Genomic DNA, 16048 nt, shown 5'->3' on the forward strand with positions numbered 1-16048 from the left:
AATGGTCATCGGATGTTCAATCCAGCGTTAAAGCTAAATGTTGTTTGTTGCAAAAAGTCGACACCACTCTCCGAAAGAATGACTCCAGGATAATATGTACCTTTATATTATTCGTTCTGCACCTTCGTGTAATTACGTAGACTTTAATGAAGAATCTCAGGAATTCCTTCACAATAGTGGTCTTTCCTGTAGCTAACATCGCGTCGTCATTCTTGTGCCATATAAAAATTTAATGAAATCAATTTTACTTCCAATAAAATTAGTCAATGACTTCCATCGTTATCCAAACGTAAACAGTTAAGCTATAAATTCTAGTATTGCCTCCGCCAAAAAACCATTAGTATTTAGTATTACAATCTCAGCATAACTGGATCATTTATTCAAGATAAGGAGCTTCAGAAATTGAGGAACTCAGTAACGCACTGGGCCAGCTGTGGCCCCTGTGGAAGCAGTTATTCAGCTTAGCAGTGATTGAGAGAGTTGTTGGACGTCCTCCTGACGGATATGGTGCCAAATTCTGTCCAGTTGGCGGGTTAGATCGTCAAAATCCCAAGCTCGTTGGAGGGCAGTGCCCACAATGCTCCAAAAGTTCTCAATTGTCGAGAGATCCTTGTTGCCCAAGGTAGGGTTTGACAAACACGGAGAAAAGGAGTAGAAACTCTCGCTGTGTGCGGGCGGGCTTTATGTTGCTGAAATGTAGCCCCAGGATGGCTTACCATGAAGGGCAACAAAACGGGATTTAGAATATGATCGACGCTGCGCTTTAATGTAACGTTGCTGTTTCGATGTGCTGTAAGGGTGGCGCCTGACTGTCGCCCGACATACAGCTAGACTAGCAGGAAAAGTGGTCTGGCGTGCCACTTCCTTTCATAGCAGGACCCCTTTGGTTGTCATCCGTGGCACCCTTACTGTACAGCGGTACGTCGGCGATGTTCTACGTCCAGTTTCAATGTACTTTATGGCAAGCCATCCTGAGCTTATATTTATTTCAGCAACACAATGCTCTCCCGCACACGGCGAGAGTCTCTGCTGCTTGTCTTCGTGCTTGCCAAATCCCACCTTGGCCAGAAAGGTCGCCGGACCTCTCCCCAGTTCAGAACTATTGGAGTGTCATGGTAGGGTCCTACAACCAGCTCGGAATTTTAATGATGTAATTCAACAATCACACAGAAATTGGCACGAAAACCCTGAGGAAGACATCCAACAACTCCGTCAATCAGCGCCAAGCCGAACAACTGTTAGCATAAGAGCCAGAGGTAGATCAAAGCATTACTGACTTGCTCAATTTGTCGAACTCCTGAATAAAACATCCAATTTTGGTGAAACTGTAACCGTTTTTCTCAACATGTACACCACATCTACGGATTTTTGGATAATTCCTCCGTTGTGCGTCGTTTTTTTTCTTTTGTTTTTGTTTTAGAGAGAATTATTGCACAGTTCTCGGTCCTATTTCAGCTGTGGTGTTACAGGTAATTACTGTTATTCCCTCTTTTGTCCACACACTTTGGAGAAGCAAAGCCAAGTTATTGTTCAATCAGAATTAAAATTGGTAGGTGTCCTGTAATATCACCAGTATAACGTTAAATAACAAACGGTAGTGGTTCGCAGATCGTGGTCTGGTGGTTAGCGTTGATGTCCCTGGCTCACCGGTTCCGATTGCCGGTCAGGCTGGGGATTTTCTCCGCCCGGGGACTGGATGATTCTGTTGCACTCGTCATTTCATCATCATTCAGGAAAATGATGAGACAGGACAGTGAAAAGATAGGGAAATTGTACGGGCACTGGTAAACACGTCGTTGAGCGACCCACAAACCTAGACCGCCATCATCATTGTCAACTGTAGTGCTTGCAGAGCCCTGCACGCATTTAAAATTTCTTTAGCCTTTTTTTTCATGTGTACGAGATGGACATTTATAGTTCGTTATCATGTGCACCTTATTACTAGCTCAAACGGACAAGTAATTCGCGATTTTCCAGATAACTCATACCAGCATTTGTTTTCAGGCACTCCATCTATGTATAAAATGGCAGTTAGTTCCGTACAAAATATTCAGCTACAGAGAACAGAACAAATATACCTTAGTAATTCAAATTATATATAGGTTTTTTCGAAAGAACCTATAGGATTTCAGAAGACCAATAAGGATAAAACATGCAGAAATTAGACACGTGTCAGTGGGCAGAACATTTCTCCAAGTTTTTGACGTTATAGGCGCTCAATAATTTAAGGACATAACAAACGTCAACAGGTACGTGAAATCAACTGAAGTCGCTGACATGGATAGCCCGCAAAGACGGAACAGCTGCAGCCTAGTCTGGAAATCTGTTCACTGGGTTACATACCTGCAGGCGCGATCTAATTTGGCGCAACAATATGGAACTACGATTTACCCACATTGGGGCATAATTTCAAAACTTATTAAATACGGCCTATGTCAAAATACAATCCGATGCGTTTTCACTGGTATATTGTTTAATGATGCTGAGTCAGGTAGGGTCATTTCGTATTGTTTCCCATAGTAATTTAGTGTTGAAAAACATTAATCGGATCTCACTGTATTATGTACACCGTAGCCGACGGTTCAAAAGGCAAATTTCCAAGCCTGCGTTTTAGCCCATTTTTTTGCTTGCCTTTTTCGTCTATTTTCATTGATTACATGACTTTCCCATTTAGATCACTGTGGAGGGCTATTTACTCCTGGTAGAACGATCGAAAGCAAGCAGAATAAGAATTAGTGCTACGAAAACTAAAAGACAGCGTGAATGGAAACTCAGTAAGTAATAACATCTGACGTATTTTACAAGTAATCATTTTCAGTGAAATTTGAAATGTCGGTGCATTGATGCGTTATTCGCGTGGAAAAGATTGCACAAATGCTTGTTTTTCTACTTTAATTGAGCTTTTCTATGTGTAGTTATGACTTGACGTGACGTATATCGTTTTGGGTACTTCATCCGAGATCCACATTTATTTTCAGCCGCCTTGTAGTCACAAAGAAAGCAGATTCGAGTGTGGGAGCATTCCAGGACTATACCTGATGAAAGCAGAAAATAAAATTTACAGCGCACCGAACACAGTGGAAAGGACTCTTTTATACGACGGAAGTTACATTTCCAAAACCGCCAAGAACTGGAAAACATTACGCAGAAAAGTGCAGTCGAAATTCCGCTGTCAAACGGAGAGACTAACCTGACTCTGTAAAAGTTGATGTCGATAAACTGTTGAAAACAAGATGTGGAGACAACTGGAAAGAGGTTGATAGTTTGTAGTTTTATGTTTTGCCACTAAACATAGATCGATGTGACGCATTTTGAAACTTAAACGCTGGCTCATGAAGACGGTGACAGTGAGTGTTCACACACCGAGCGAGGCGGCTCAATGGTTAGCACACTGGACTCGCATTCGGGAGGACGATGGTTCAAACCCGCGTCCGGCCATCGTGATTTAGGTTTTCCTTGATTTCCCTAGATCGCTTCAGGAAAATACCGGAATGGTTCTTTTGAAAGGGCAAGGCCAGCGTCCTTCCCTAATCCGATGGGGCCGATAACCTCGCTGTTTGGTCCCCTCCTCCAAACTAACAAACCACCCAAGACTGTTTACACAAGGAAGAAGGACAAAGCGCAAGACTGTTACAAATCTATGTACAGTCAACAACATGTCAATAACTTTATTCTCTTACGAGATGGGCTGTGTCCAACAATAAAAACAATAAGAAATGGAAATGAACGATTCAGGTCATATTATGTGAGGGGATCAAAAAGTATTTTGCTACGCGAATTGGTTCAAGACATATTAAGCGCAATTTAAAAATTAAAATGACAGCCGTCTTGCAGTGGAAAACGATTTCAGTCATAACTGATTCTCGAACATTATCTATATACATAGGGTCTGCATGGAAATTTTTGACGTATTTCATTTAATTAGAAAGGGAAACGCTGTTTTCGCTTCCTGTAAAATTATGATTTGTGCACTTCATACGATCTGAAACGATGCTTTTCACATGTTCTGACACGCCTGCAGCTAGTACAGTTGTGTCACGGCGCGTGTTACGAATCAAAACTTCGTGAGATGCTCTGACCATGTTATGTTTTATTTCTATGTACGTCGTGTAGTCTCTCTGCTATTGTCTTCTGATACCCCAGAGAAATTTATGAATACCCGTGTAGTACAATTGTAGGCTACAAAAAATGGTTCAAATGGCTCTGAGCACTATGGGACTTAACATCTATGGTCATCAGTCCCCTAGAACTTAGAACTACTTAAACCTAACTAAGCTAGGGACATCACACAACACCCAGTCATAACGAGGCAGAGAAAATCCCTGACCCCGCCGGGAATCGAACCTGGGAACCCGGGCGCGGGAAGCGAGAACGCTACCGCACGACCACGAGCTGCGGACTGTAGGCTACAATCAGATGCTGCACAGTATGAGAAAATCGTAATATCCTTTAAGTAAGTTGTCCCTCTGTGGAATCATTAGGAAGATATCATCAGATAACGTGCCAAGAAAAAGCTGAAAAAAGCTATCTTAATGGTATGGGCGACGATATGGAATGACGAGCACTTTACATGTGTAGTGTACAACGGACATGACTACGAAAGATTGTCTATAAAATCGACAGATCCGTGTTCTAACAAGTGGGGTTACAGATATATATATATATATATATATATATATATATATATATATATATATATATATATACTCCTGGAAATTGAAATAAGAACACCGTGAATTCATTGTCCCAGGAAGGGGAAACTTTATTGACACATTCCTGGGGTCAGATACATCACATGATCACACTGACAGAACCACAGGCACATAGACACAGGCAACAGAGCATGCACAATGTCGGCACTAGTACAGTGTATATCCACCTTTCGCAGCAATGCCGGCTGCTATTCTCCCATGAAGACGATCGTAGAGATGCTGGATGTAGTCCTGTGGAACGGCTTGCCATGCCATTTCCACCTGGCGCTTCAGTTGGACCAGCGTTCGTGCTGGACGTGCAGACCGCGTGAGACGACGCTTCATCCAGTCCCAAACATGCTCAATGGGGGACAGATCCGGAGATCTTGCTGGCCAGGGTAGTTGACTTACACCTTCTAGAGCACGTTGGGTGGCACGGGATACATGCGGACGTGCATTGTCCTGTTGGAACAGCAAGTTCCCTTGCCGGTCTAGGAATGGTAGAACGATGGGTTCGATGACGGTTTGGATGTACCGTGCACTATTTAGTGTCCCCTCGACGATCACCAGTGGTGTACGGCCAGTGTAGGAGATCGCTCCCCACACCATGATGCCGGGTATTGGCCCTGTGTGCCTCGGTCGTATGCAGTCCTGATTGTGGCGCTCACCTGCACGGCGCCAAACACGCATACGACCATCATTGGCACCAAGGCAGAAGCGACTCTCATCGCTGAAGACGACACGTCTCCATTCGTCCCTCCATTCACGCCTGTCGCGACACCACTGGAGGCGGGCTGCACGATGTTGGGGCGTGAACGGAAGACGGCCTAACGGTGTGCGGGACCGTAGCCCAGCTTCATGGAGACGGTTGCGAATGGTCCTCGCCGATACCCCAGGAGCAACAGTGTCCCTAATTTGCTGGGAAGTGGCGGTGCGGTCCCCTACGGCACTGCGTAGGATCCTACGGTCTTGGCGTGCATCCGTGCGTCGCTGCGGTCCGGTCCCAGGTCGACGGGCACGTGCACCTTCCGCCGACCACTGGCGACAACATCGATGTACTGTGGAGACCTCACGCCCCACGTGTTGAGCAATTCGGCGGTACGTCCACCCGGCCTCCCGCATGCCCACTATACGCCCTCGCTCAAAGTCCGTCAACTGCACATACGGTTCACGTCCACGCTGTCGCGGCATGCTACCAGTGTTAAAGACTGCGATGGAGCTCCGTATGCCACGGCAAACTGGCTGACACTGACGGCGGGGGTGCACAAATGCTGCGCAGCTAGCGCCATTCGACGGCCAACACCGCGGTTCCTGGTGTGTCCGCTGTGCCGTGCGTGTGATCATTGCTTGTACAGCCCTCTCGCAGTGTCCGGAGCAAGTATGGTGGGTCTGACACACCGGTGTCAATGTGTTCTTTTTTCCATTTCCAGGAGTGTATATATATCACCTGGCAGGAAGAATGGAAAGATCACTCAGGCACAGGGAGAACTCGGACGATCGAAAGAACAACCTGAAAGAAAATATAATTAACGTATCTATAATAAAAGAAATCTACATAAAAGAAGATACTCACGTAGTAGTAAATAGGTTGCTTACCACGAGACAGCTGGACTTGCATCATAGCTTCGCTCTAAGCCGCTTCCGCTGTCTCGCAGTACTTGTTGCACTCAGCCAAGACGCGGCGCTAAGCTCCTCTAGGGCCTCTCGACTGACCGTTTGTCCGGCTCGTCGGCGGACGGCAGGCGACCGCCGTGGTTTTTTAAGTTTTCGCCGCGCTGCCATCTGACGAAGTTTAATGAAGATAATTACGTTAGCCCGGGGTAATTTGGGCGACATTAAGTGAGCGCGCGCCCGTGGCCTAATCTCACTAATGGTACAGCCTCTCTCCCAGACGAACACAAGAGAGGAGATCTTCCGAAGGGGCGTTACTTGCTACAGCTGTTTGCAGCATGTTTTCGCAGGAAAATGACTAAGACATCACACTGACAAGTTTAAAGTCGGTGGCTGAGAAAAAGTTTCCATACCGGGTGAAACGAAACGTGCGCTGCACATGAAACTTGGTTTACTTCTTGGATGCACTAGCAGTTTCTGTTGTTGTGATCGTCGTCCCCAAGACCCTTTGATGTAGTTTTTCAAGCTAGTCTAAGTGTGCCAGCTTTTATTTACTTCTGTATCTACATCTATACGTCGCAAGGCACTTTATGATGTATAGCAGAGAGTACTTTTTGTATCACTGTCACTTCTCATCTCCCCCTGCTCTAGTTGTAAATGGTGCTATTGCCGGTAAGCATCTGTGTGAGGTAGAACCTCTGTAATCTCTCTTGTCATGAGATATACGTAGAAGGAAGCAATCTACTGATTGAAACTTCTAGCAACGTAAGTCCTAGAAATTTTAACAGTAAACAACACTGTGACGCCCAACGTCTCTCTTGTAGTGTCTGGCACTAGAGATGGATGTGTATCTCAGTGTCGCTTTCGAACTGACTAAACAAACATATGACGAAACGCACTGCTCTTCTTTATACCTTCTTTCTTCCCCCTATCAGTACTAGCTAGTAGTACTCCCTGACGCATGAGGAATATTAAAGTAACGACTGAACAAGGGTTTTGTAACCCACCTGGGTGGATTAAACCTTTTTAAAATTATTTCAGCTAATCTCAGTCTACATCTACCTTTCCTTCGGTTAATTTCATCAAATCTTTGGATTTTAAATTGCTTGGTACGCTTAGCCTCTGCAGTGTATTGGATGCGATGGCTTCCAGTCATTGTTCGGTACCTGAGTAACCATAAAATATCTGTTATTTCCACTCATTTACGCATGATACGTCACGTTTGTTTATGTTTAGGGTCTACCACCAATCCCTGCACCATGCGTCGAGCCCCTGTAGGTCTTCCTTACTTTCGCTGCAATTTCCTAGCATAGCGACATCTCTGCACACACCACCATTTGCGAACCTAGTTATGGAACTTCCCACGTGACACACTAGGTGATTTATATACAGGGTGTTTCACATTTCGTGTCACATGCTTCTAGAGGTTGTGTAGAGTATGTAGTAGATGAAGTTTTACATAGGGACCCACTTCAGAAAACCCCATCCAAAGACCGTGTAGAGCGTCAGAGTTATTGGCACCGGCACCTGTAAACGTTATATAGGGTGATCCTGTGACGATATTACAAACTTTCTAGGTTTACGTAGAAGGATGACTGTATCAATTTGAGGTAAGGGTCGCTGCACAGGAAACGAACGATTCGAAAGTTATAAGCGAAAACCGTCCTGATACCTCTGACATGCAACACATGTACTGAAACCGTTGTTGCTAAGATTGTAGGGCACGCTTCTTTCAGAGGCGGTAGTGACAGCTGGGTTCTCAGAATTGGGGCAGGATGAGGTTACAACTTTATTTAAAGAAATTAAAATGTTAAAATAATCTCTTAAAAAAAGACAATTGACTGTATGACGGCTGAAGGCGTTATCACAGAAAAACATTCCACAATTTTAGGGCCGAAGGCCACCAACAGTAGCCTCAAATAACAAACGGCTGAAGGCCTAAATTAGAAGTCAGAACAACAATTCCAAGTAGCACATATTAAGATAAATACTTTGTCTTAAAACCGACTGTAATCCACCTAACGTCCTATCACCAGTACAACGATGGAATATTTTTAGACAAGGGTGAAGAGATAGACAGCATTACGTCTTCAGAAAACAACCAGGGCCGAAGGAAACACTAGAACCAAGGTAGACCTCCAAAAAATATGCACAGTACAAGAGGCTGTCGGACTACACGCCGTGTCGGACAGCATCAACAAGACGAGGAAAGGTACACTGCCGGAAAAGTACGCTAACTTCCAGGGCAGATAAATGGGGCGTTACCGGCCACAAGGCAGAAAATACTGCTGGTTGCACTTCACTAATAAGAATAATACTAAATTTTATGATGAATAACAAATAGAGAAAGACGGCTGCAATATTTCACCGTCTCGAAACACTTCACTCACTCTCACCAGGCTCAGCGGCCCTGGGACCAACAACCCGCCGACAAAAGACGAGATCTCAGAATAGTCGAGGTTGCATTAGCAGTTAACTCTTCACTCAACATAAGCGTCCAGGGTACGGTGTGCAACGAAGTCGTCGCTCTCACAGCTACCCCTCATCGATCCGCCAGTGGCGGCAAGCTGCCAGCGGCCCCAGCTTGCCCTCTCACTGCACAGACCTGCTGGCTGCTTCGCCCCCAACCGACCTCATGTCTGTTCGCAACCCCACCGCGCGATCCGGAAATACACACCTGGAAATGGAAATAAGAACACCGTGAATTCATTGTCCCAGGAAGGGGAAACTTTATTGACACATTCCTGGGGTCAGATACATCACATGATCACACTGACAGAACCACAGGCACATAGACACAGGCAACAGAGCATGCACAATGTCGGCACTAGTACAGTGTATATCCACCTTTCGCAGCAATGCAGGCTGCTATTCTCCCATGGAGACGATCGTAGAGATGCTGGATGTAGTCCTGTGGAACGGCTTGCCATGCCATTTCCACCTGGCGCTTCAGTTGGACCAGCGTTCGTGCTGGACGCAGACCGCGTGAGACGACGCTTCATCCAGTCCCAAACATGCTCAATGGGGGACAGATCCGGAGATCTTGCTGGCCAGGGTAGTTGACTTACACCTTCTAGAGCACGTTGGGTGGCACGGGATACATGCGGACGTGCATTGTCCTGTTGGAACAGCAAGTTCCCTTGCCGGTCTAGGAATGGTAGAACGATGGGTTCGATGAAGGTTTGGATGTGCCGTGCACTATTCAGTGTCCCCTCGACGATCACCAGAGGTGTACGGCCAGTGTAGGAGATCGCTCCCCACACCATGATGCCGGGTGTTGGCCCTGTGTGCCTCGGTCGTATGCAGTCCTGATTGTGTCGCTCACCTGCACGGCGCCAAACACGCATACGACCATCATTAGCACCACGGCAGAAGCGACTCTCATCGCTGAAGACGACACGTCGCCATTCGTCCCTCCATTCACGCCTGTCGCGACACCACTGGAGGCGGGCTGCACGATGTTGGGGCGTGAGCGGAAGACGGCCTAACGGTGTGCGGGACCGTAGCCCAACTTCATGGAGACGGTTGCGAATGGTCCTCGCCGATACCCCAGGAGCAACAGTGTCCCTAATTTGCTGGGAAGTGGCGGTGCGGTCCCCTACGGCACTGCGTAGGATCCTACGGTCTTGGCGTGCATCCGTGCGTCGCTGCGGTCCGGTCCCAGGTCGACGGGCACGTGCACCTTCCGCCGACCACTGGCGACAACATCGATGTACTGTGGAGACCTCACGCCCCACGTGTTGAGCAATTCGGCGGTACGTCCACCCGGCCTCCCGCATGCCCACTATACGCCCTCGCTCAAAGTCCGTCAACTGCACATACGGTTCACGTCCACGCTGTCGCGGCATGCTACCAGTGTTAAAGACTGCGATGGAGCTCCGTATGCCACGGCAAACTGGCTGACACTGACGGCGGCGGTGCACAAATGCTGCGCAGCTAGCGCCATTCGACGGCCAACACCGCGGTTCCTGGTGTGTCCGCTGTGCCGTGCGTGTGATCATTGCTTGTACAGCCCTCTCGCAGTGTCCGGAGCAAGTATGGTGGGTCTGACACACCGGTGTCAATGTGTTCTTTTTTCCATTTCCAGGAGTGTACTAGCGGTCGCTCAAAAGATAATACCACAGTACTCGTATCGATAAGCGCTGCTGCTGCCACTCACGGGCAGGCAAGCCAGCAACTTAGGGACGTCAGTAAATCGAATAAGAAACGACATGCCATAATCGCAGTGACAATATGACAAGCAATAAACGGCGTGAATACGAACCGCGCACGTCTCAGGTAGTATGGACCGAAACAAGGAAAAAGTGTCAAGTAAATATGGGGTCTAAAATGCATATCTGAGGAGTAACATACTGCACGTACATAGGAAAAGAAAAATCCACTACTGTACAGTTACACTATTGATGACAAACAGTTGGATACAGCGTCTGCCGTAAAATATCTAGGCCTAACTATAGAGAGCGACCTTAAGTGGAATGATCACGTAAAACACATAGGGAGAAAAGCAGACACCAGACTCAAATTCATCGGTAGAATCTTAAGTAAATGTAACTCATCCACGAAAGAAGTAGCTTATAAAGCGCTTGTTCGCCAGATTCTTGAGTATTGTTCATCTATCTGACACCCCTATCAGGTAGGACTGATAGAGGACATAGAGAAGATCCAACGAAGAGCGGCACGTTTCATCACGGGATCGTTTAGCTGGTGAGGGAGCGTTACGGAGATGTTCAACAAACTCCACTGGCAGTAGTTACAAGAGAGGCGTTGTGCATCACGGAGAGATTTACTATTGACATTTCGGGACAGTAATTTTCAAGAGGAGTCGGAAAACGTATTACTTCCCCCCACATATATCTCGTGTATTGACCACAAGGAGAAAATTCGAGAAATTGAGAGCCAATACAGAGGCTTACCGACGATCATTCTTCCCATACACTAATCGCGAGTGGAACATGGTTGGAGGGATCACATAGTGGTACCGAAAATACACTTCACCATACACCATCAGGTGGTTCAAATGGTTCAAATGGCTCTGAGCACTATGGGACTTAACTTCTGAGGTCATCAGTCCCCCCCCCCCCCCATTAGGTGGTTTGCGGAGTATGATGTAGATGGAGATGAAGTATGAGCACTTGTCCATCTTCGATTCTGTGAGACAGGTCTGCTCTATATACTAACATGTCAAGACTGTTATTCCCAACTTTGTTTTCTCTTGATTCTTATTGATTTCCTACTCTTGTTCTAGTCTAGACATCCTCTGTCCCTCTTGGCTCTGTTCATTACATTGTTACCATGAAAGTAGTTTGCCCAACGTACGAATGAATGACCTTAATTTATTAATGAATCCGATAAAGAAACACTTATCTCGTAGCTGAAAGCTGTCGTTCAAATGTTACTCAGCTGACATATGGTAATCCACATTCCTGCTCGATGGAATAATATCAGCTTAGTTAACAGAAAGAAGTCGCCCATCGTCCATAAGGCTCTTGAAATGTTAAGCAAGTGGCTTAGCTTCTTAGCTGTGAGAATCGAAAAACTGGGAGTAGACACTTGTTTTGAGTCTACAACATCATGGTGAAATGATAACGAATTTGTGAGACCTGAGTTTCTCTTGGAGTATACAACTTTCAAATAACTTCCGGGATTCAACCAGGTAACACTTTCAGCTGCAAGTGTTACCTGGCTGAATTCCCGGAAGTTATTTGATAACGACTTTTGTTTGCACAGCTGGTGAGTCACCATAAACTGTTGAACTTCTGTGGAATGAAACGGTTAACTTACATCTATCTTCAATGCTGGTTTTTAATCGGTCAGCTGTTCTTAAAATGCTTATCTGACATCTCGAAGCTAATGAAAGCATCGTTAATTTTCGTCTACCTTATGTCTGAAATCATATTCTTGCGAATTGAATCTGTCAGAGTGAAGGCGTTCAGCTTCATCATAAAAATTAGCCTCGGGATTCAGTTGGGAAGCGTTTTACAGAGTGCGTAGCGAATGACAGCACGAAAGTACTGTTACACAACTTCGTTAAAGAGAAATAGAATTTTTTATTATTATTTTCTTTCGGCTTACATAATAGAAGACAGCACTGCAAATCCCCAAGATTAAATTTATTATAAATTTACGTCTGCGTAATTGCGGCTACAGAAAGTGCAACATCGTTTTATTTTCTGGGGAAATTATATCATCGGCGGTAATCTCATTTCCATGCCCGAGGTCGTCTTGCGTTTCACATCAAATAAGTATTCCGACCACCTCACGCCCTTTTCTTTCTATTCCGACCCCCTTTTTTCCCTTCGCGCCAGCGTCTCTCACCCCAGCTTCGTTGACGTTATCTACAGCCTTGCCTCGTACTCACTCCCTCCCAACAACAACTGCTCCCCACCCCTCCCCCCCCCCTCTGCCTCCCATGGACCACAGTTTTCAACCGCCATCAAAAATAGCCGGCGGCAGGAGAGGTCGGCGGCAGAGTCTAATACGATTCTTGTATTCACTAACCGTAAAATTGTAGATTTCATCGAAATTGTGTACAGGCATGACGAGTACGGAGGCTCTCGCTGCGAGGGAAGCGGGCGGGTGTGAGCAGGGGTTTGGGAGGGCGTGACACAGAAGCCGAATTTGCATAGCAGGTAATGATTTCCGTCCTCCCTTCGTTATTTCGCCTTTCTTTCCCTCGCGCCCGCTTGAGCACCCCATTCCGCGCCCGAGGCCGCGAAGTTTGTTATTTTCCAGCCGCGTCTGTCCCTCCCCTTTGCGCTGTCCCGCCGTGGCAGACTCTCCAATTAAATTAATATGGATGCGGTTTCTTCCCTGGGCGTCAATCTTATTATAAGACGAGATACGGGCGAGGTGTGCGCGGAACTTACCGCGAACTGCTCTTGGCCAAACCGCTCAGCTAATTTTCCGCTTTCCCTCTCAAAGTAAAATTTTTTGTGGGGTTATTCAGGGCACGTAATCGTTTAATTGGACATGGAAATGATCTATTCAAGGCTTTCTGTTTGGCGACAGCGCCTGTTAATATGTACAAACGTAGCAAAACGTCTGCCGTATTTCATACTGCCAACTACAAAGCAGTTGCTGTGGAGTCTCAAGATGAACACTGTTAACTTCCACCAGCTTCTGTGCTGGTTATAGGTATGATGCTAAACGGAAGAGCGTGGGTATTGATGGGGGTGAGGGGGGGGGGGGAGTGTTAGAAGGTTTTACTTCACGTGACCACTGTCTACACTCGACGTCAGCGAGTAATAACCCCACACAAGGCTGCCCTCAAGGCAGTGCACAGTTCAGGATGTGCAAAGCGTGACGGGGAAGGGAGGCGTGGAGGGGGAGCAGTAAACACTGCAGTCGTTGTCGTAATGAGGAAATGGAGCGATCTTCGTGACATCCGGTAGGGTACGATCATTGGCTTTCGGGTCAAGGGTGAAAGAATTTGCGAAACGGCTAAATTTGTAAAATGGTCACGTGCCGTCGTGGTTAAAATATGCCATGACTGCAAAAACGGCACTATCCAAAACGTGCGGAGGCAATTGTGCTGCACCACGGGACATACACTATGCGATCAAAAGTATCCGGACACACCCAAAAGCATACGTTTTTCATATTAAGTGCGTTGTGCTGCCACCTACTGCCAGGTACTCCATATCAGCGATCTCAGTAGTCATTAGACATCGTGAGAGTGCAGAATGAGGCGCTCCGCAGAACTCACGGACTTTGAACGTTGTCAGGTGATTGGGTGTCACTTGTGTCATACGTCTGTACGTGAGATTTCCACACTCCTAAACATGCCTAGTCCACTGTTTCCGATGTGAGAGTGAATGGGAAACGTGAATGGACACTCACAGCACAAAAGAGTACAGGCCGACCTCGTCTGTTGACTGACACAGGCTGCCGACAGTTGAACAGAGTAATGTGTAATACGCAGACATCTATCCTGGCCATCACACAGGAATTCCAAACTGCATCAGGATCCACTGCAGGTACTATGACAGTTAGGCGGGAGGTGAGAAAAATAGGATTTCATGGTAGAGCGGCTGCTCATAAACCACACATCACGCTAGTGAATGCCAAAAGATGCCTCGTTTGGTGAAAGGAGCGTAAACACTGGACGATTGAACAGTGGAAAAACGTTGTGTGGACTGACGAATCACGGCAGACAAAGTGGCGATCCGATGGCAGCGTGTCGGTATGGTGAATGCCCGGTGAACGTCATCTCCCAGCGTGTGTAGTGCGAACAGTAAAATTCAGAGGCGGTGGTGTTACGGTGTGGTCGTGTTTTCCATGGATGGGGCTTGCACCCATTGTTGTTTTCCGTGGCACTATCACAGCACAGCCCGACATTGATGGTTTAAGCACCGCCGCGCGGGATTAGCCGAGCGGTCAAAGCGCTGCAGTCATGGACTGTGCGGCTGGTCCCGGCGGAGGTTCGAGTCCTCCCTCGGGTATGGGTGTGTGTGTTTGTTCTTAGGATAATTCAGGTTAAGTAATGTGTAAGCTTAGGGACTGATGACGTTAGCAGTTAAGTTCCGTAAGATTTCACACACAGTTGAACAGCTGAACAGTTTAAGCACCTTCTTGCTTCCCACTAACGAAGAGTAATTCGGGGATGGCGATTGCCGCTTTCAACACGATCGAGCACTTGTTAATAATGCTCGGCCTGTGGCGGATTGGTTACACTACAATAGCATCCCTGTAATGGACTGGCCTGCACAGAGTCCTGTCCTGATTCCTATAAAACAGCTTTAGGATGTTTTGGAACGCCGACGTCGTGCCAGGCCTCTCCGACCGACATCGATTCCTCTCCTCAGTGCAGCACTCCATGAACAACGGGCTGCCATTTCCCAAGAAACCTTCCAGCATCTCATTGAACGTATGCATTGAAAGTGGAAGCTGTCATCAAGGTTAAGGGTGGGCCGACACATTATTGAATTCCAGGATTACCGACGGATGGCGCCACGAAATTGTAAGTAATTTTCAGCCAGGTGTCCGGATGCTTTTGATCACATAGTGTACATAACATGGATAAACGACGGCTGCGGAGACGAGCACGGACGAACAGACGTGCAACTGTTGACCAAATTGCCACCCAGATGAAGCTAGGGGCTATCGAAAGTGTACCCTCAAAGAGCGTTTGGCGAACTTTACTGCATATGGTCCTCCGCAACAGGCGCCCGTTTCATGCACTCATAGCGACTGCTGTTCAGCGGCGAAGAACGGCTGGAATTTTCACGCTGGTAGCGCAACTGAACGCTCGCTGAGTGGTGACAGGTGGCCTTTCCAAATGAACCACGTTTTCAGAATGAGATTTTCACTCTGCAGCGGAGTGTGTGCTTATATGAAACTTTCCTGGCAGATTCAAACTGTGTGCCGGACCGAGACTCGAACTCGGGACCTTTGCCTTTCGCGGGAAAGTGCTCTACCACTGGCAGAAATAAAGCTGTGAGGACGGGGCATGGGTCATGCTTGGATAGCTCAGTTGGTAGAGCACTTGCCCGCGAAAGGCAAAGGTCCCGAGTTCGAGTCTCGGTCCGGAACGCAGTTTTAATCTGCCAGGAAAGTTTCGAACCACGTTTTATACTCCATCGGGCAGATGGCGGTTGGCGTGAACGGCCGTTTAACAATCATCAGAAGGGGCCAGGCCGGGGTAAGGAGCGTTATCGTCTGGGAAATGTTTTCATGGCATTCCCTGGAATATGTCTTCATTATGGAAGGCTCCGTGAATCAACAGAAGTACGCCTCTATCATTGCGG

At 47.0% G+C, this 16048-nt stretch overlaps 1 non-coding gene across 1 annotated transcript; it reads left to right on the top strand.

The window, feature by feature from the left end:
• The first annotated feature begins 15759 nt into the window (after nucleotides 1–15759).
• Nucleotides 15760–15836, top strand: Trnas-cga (transfer RNA serine (anticodon CGA)). Its single transcript has one exon. It is a non-coding gene; the product is annotated as a tRNA-Ser (tRNA).
• The last annotated feature ends 212 nt before the right edge of the window (nucleotides 15837–16048 follow it).

This window comes from Schistocerca nitens, chromosome 6 (assembly GCF_023898315.1).
Source record: "Schistocerca nitens isolate TAMUIC-IGC-003100 chromosome 6, iqSchNite1.1, whole genome shotgun sequence".
Lineage (NCBI taxonomy): Eukaryota > Metazoa > Arthropoda > Insecta > Orthoptera > Acrididae > Schistocerca > Schistocerca nitens.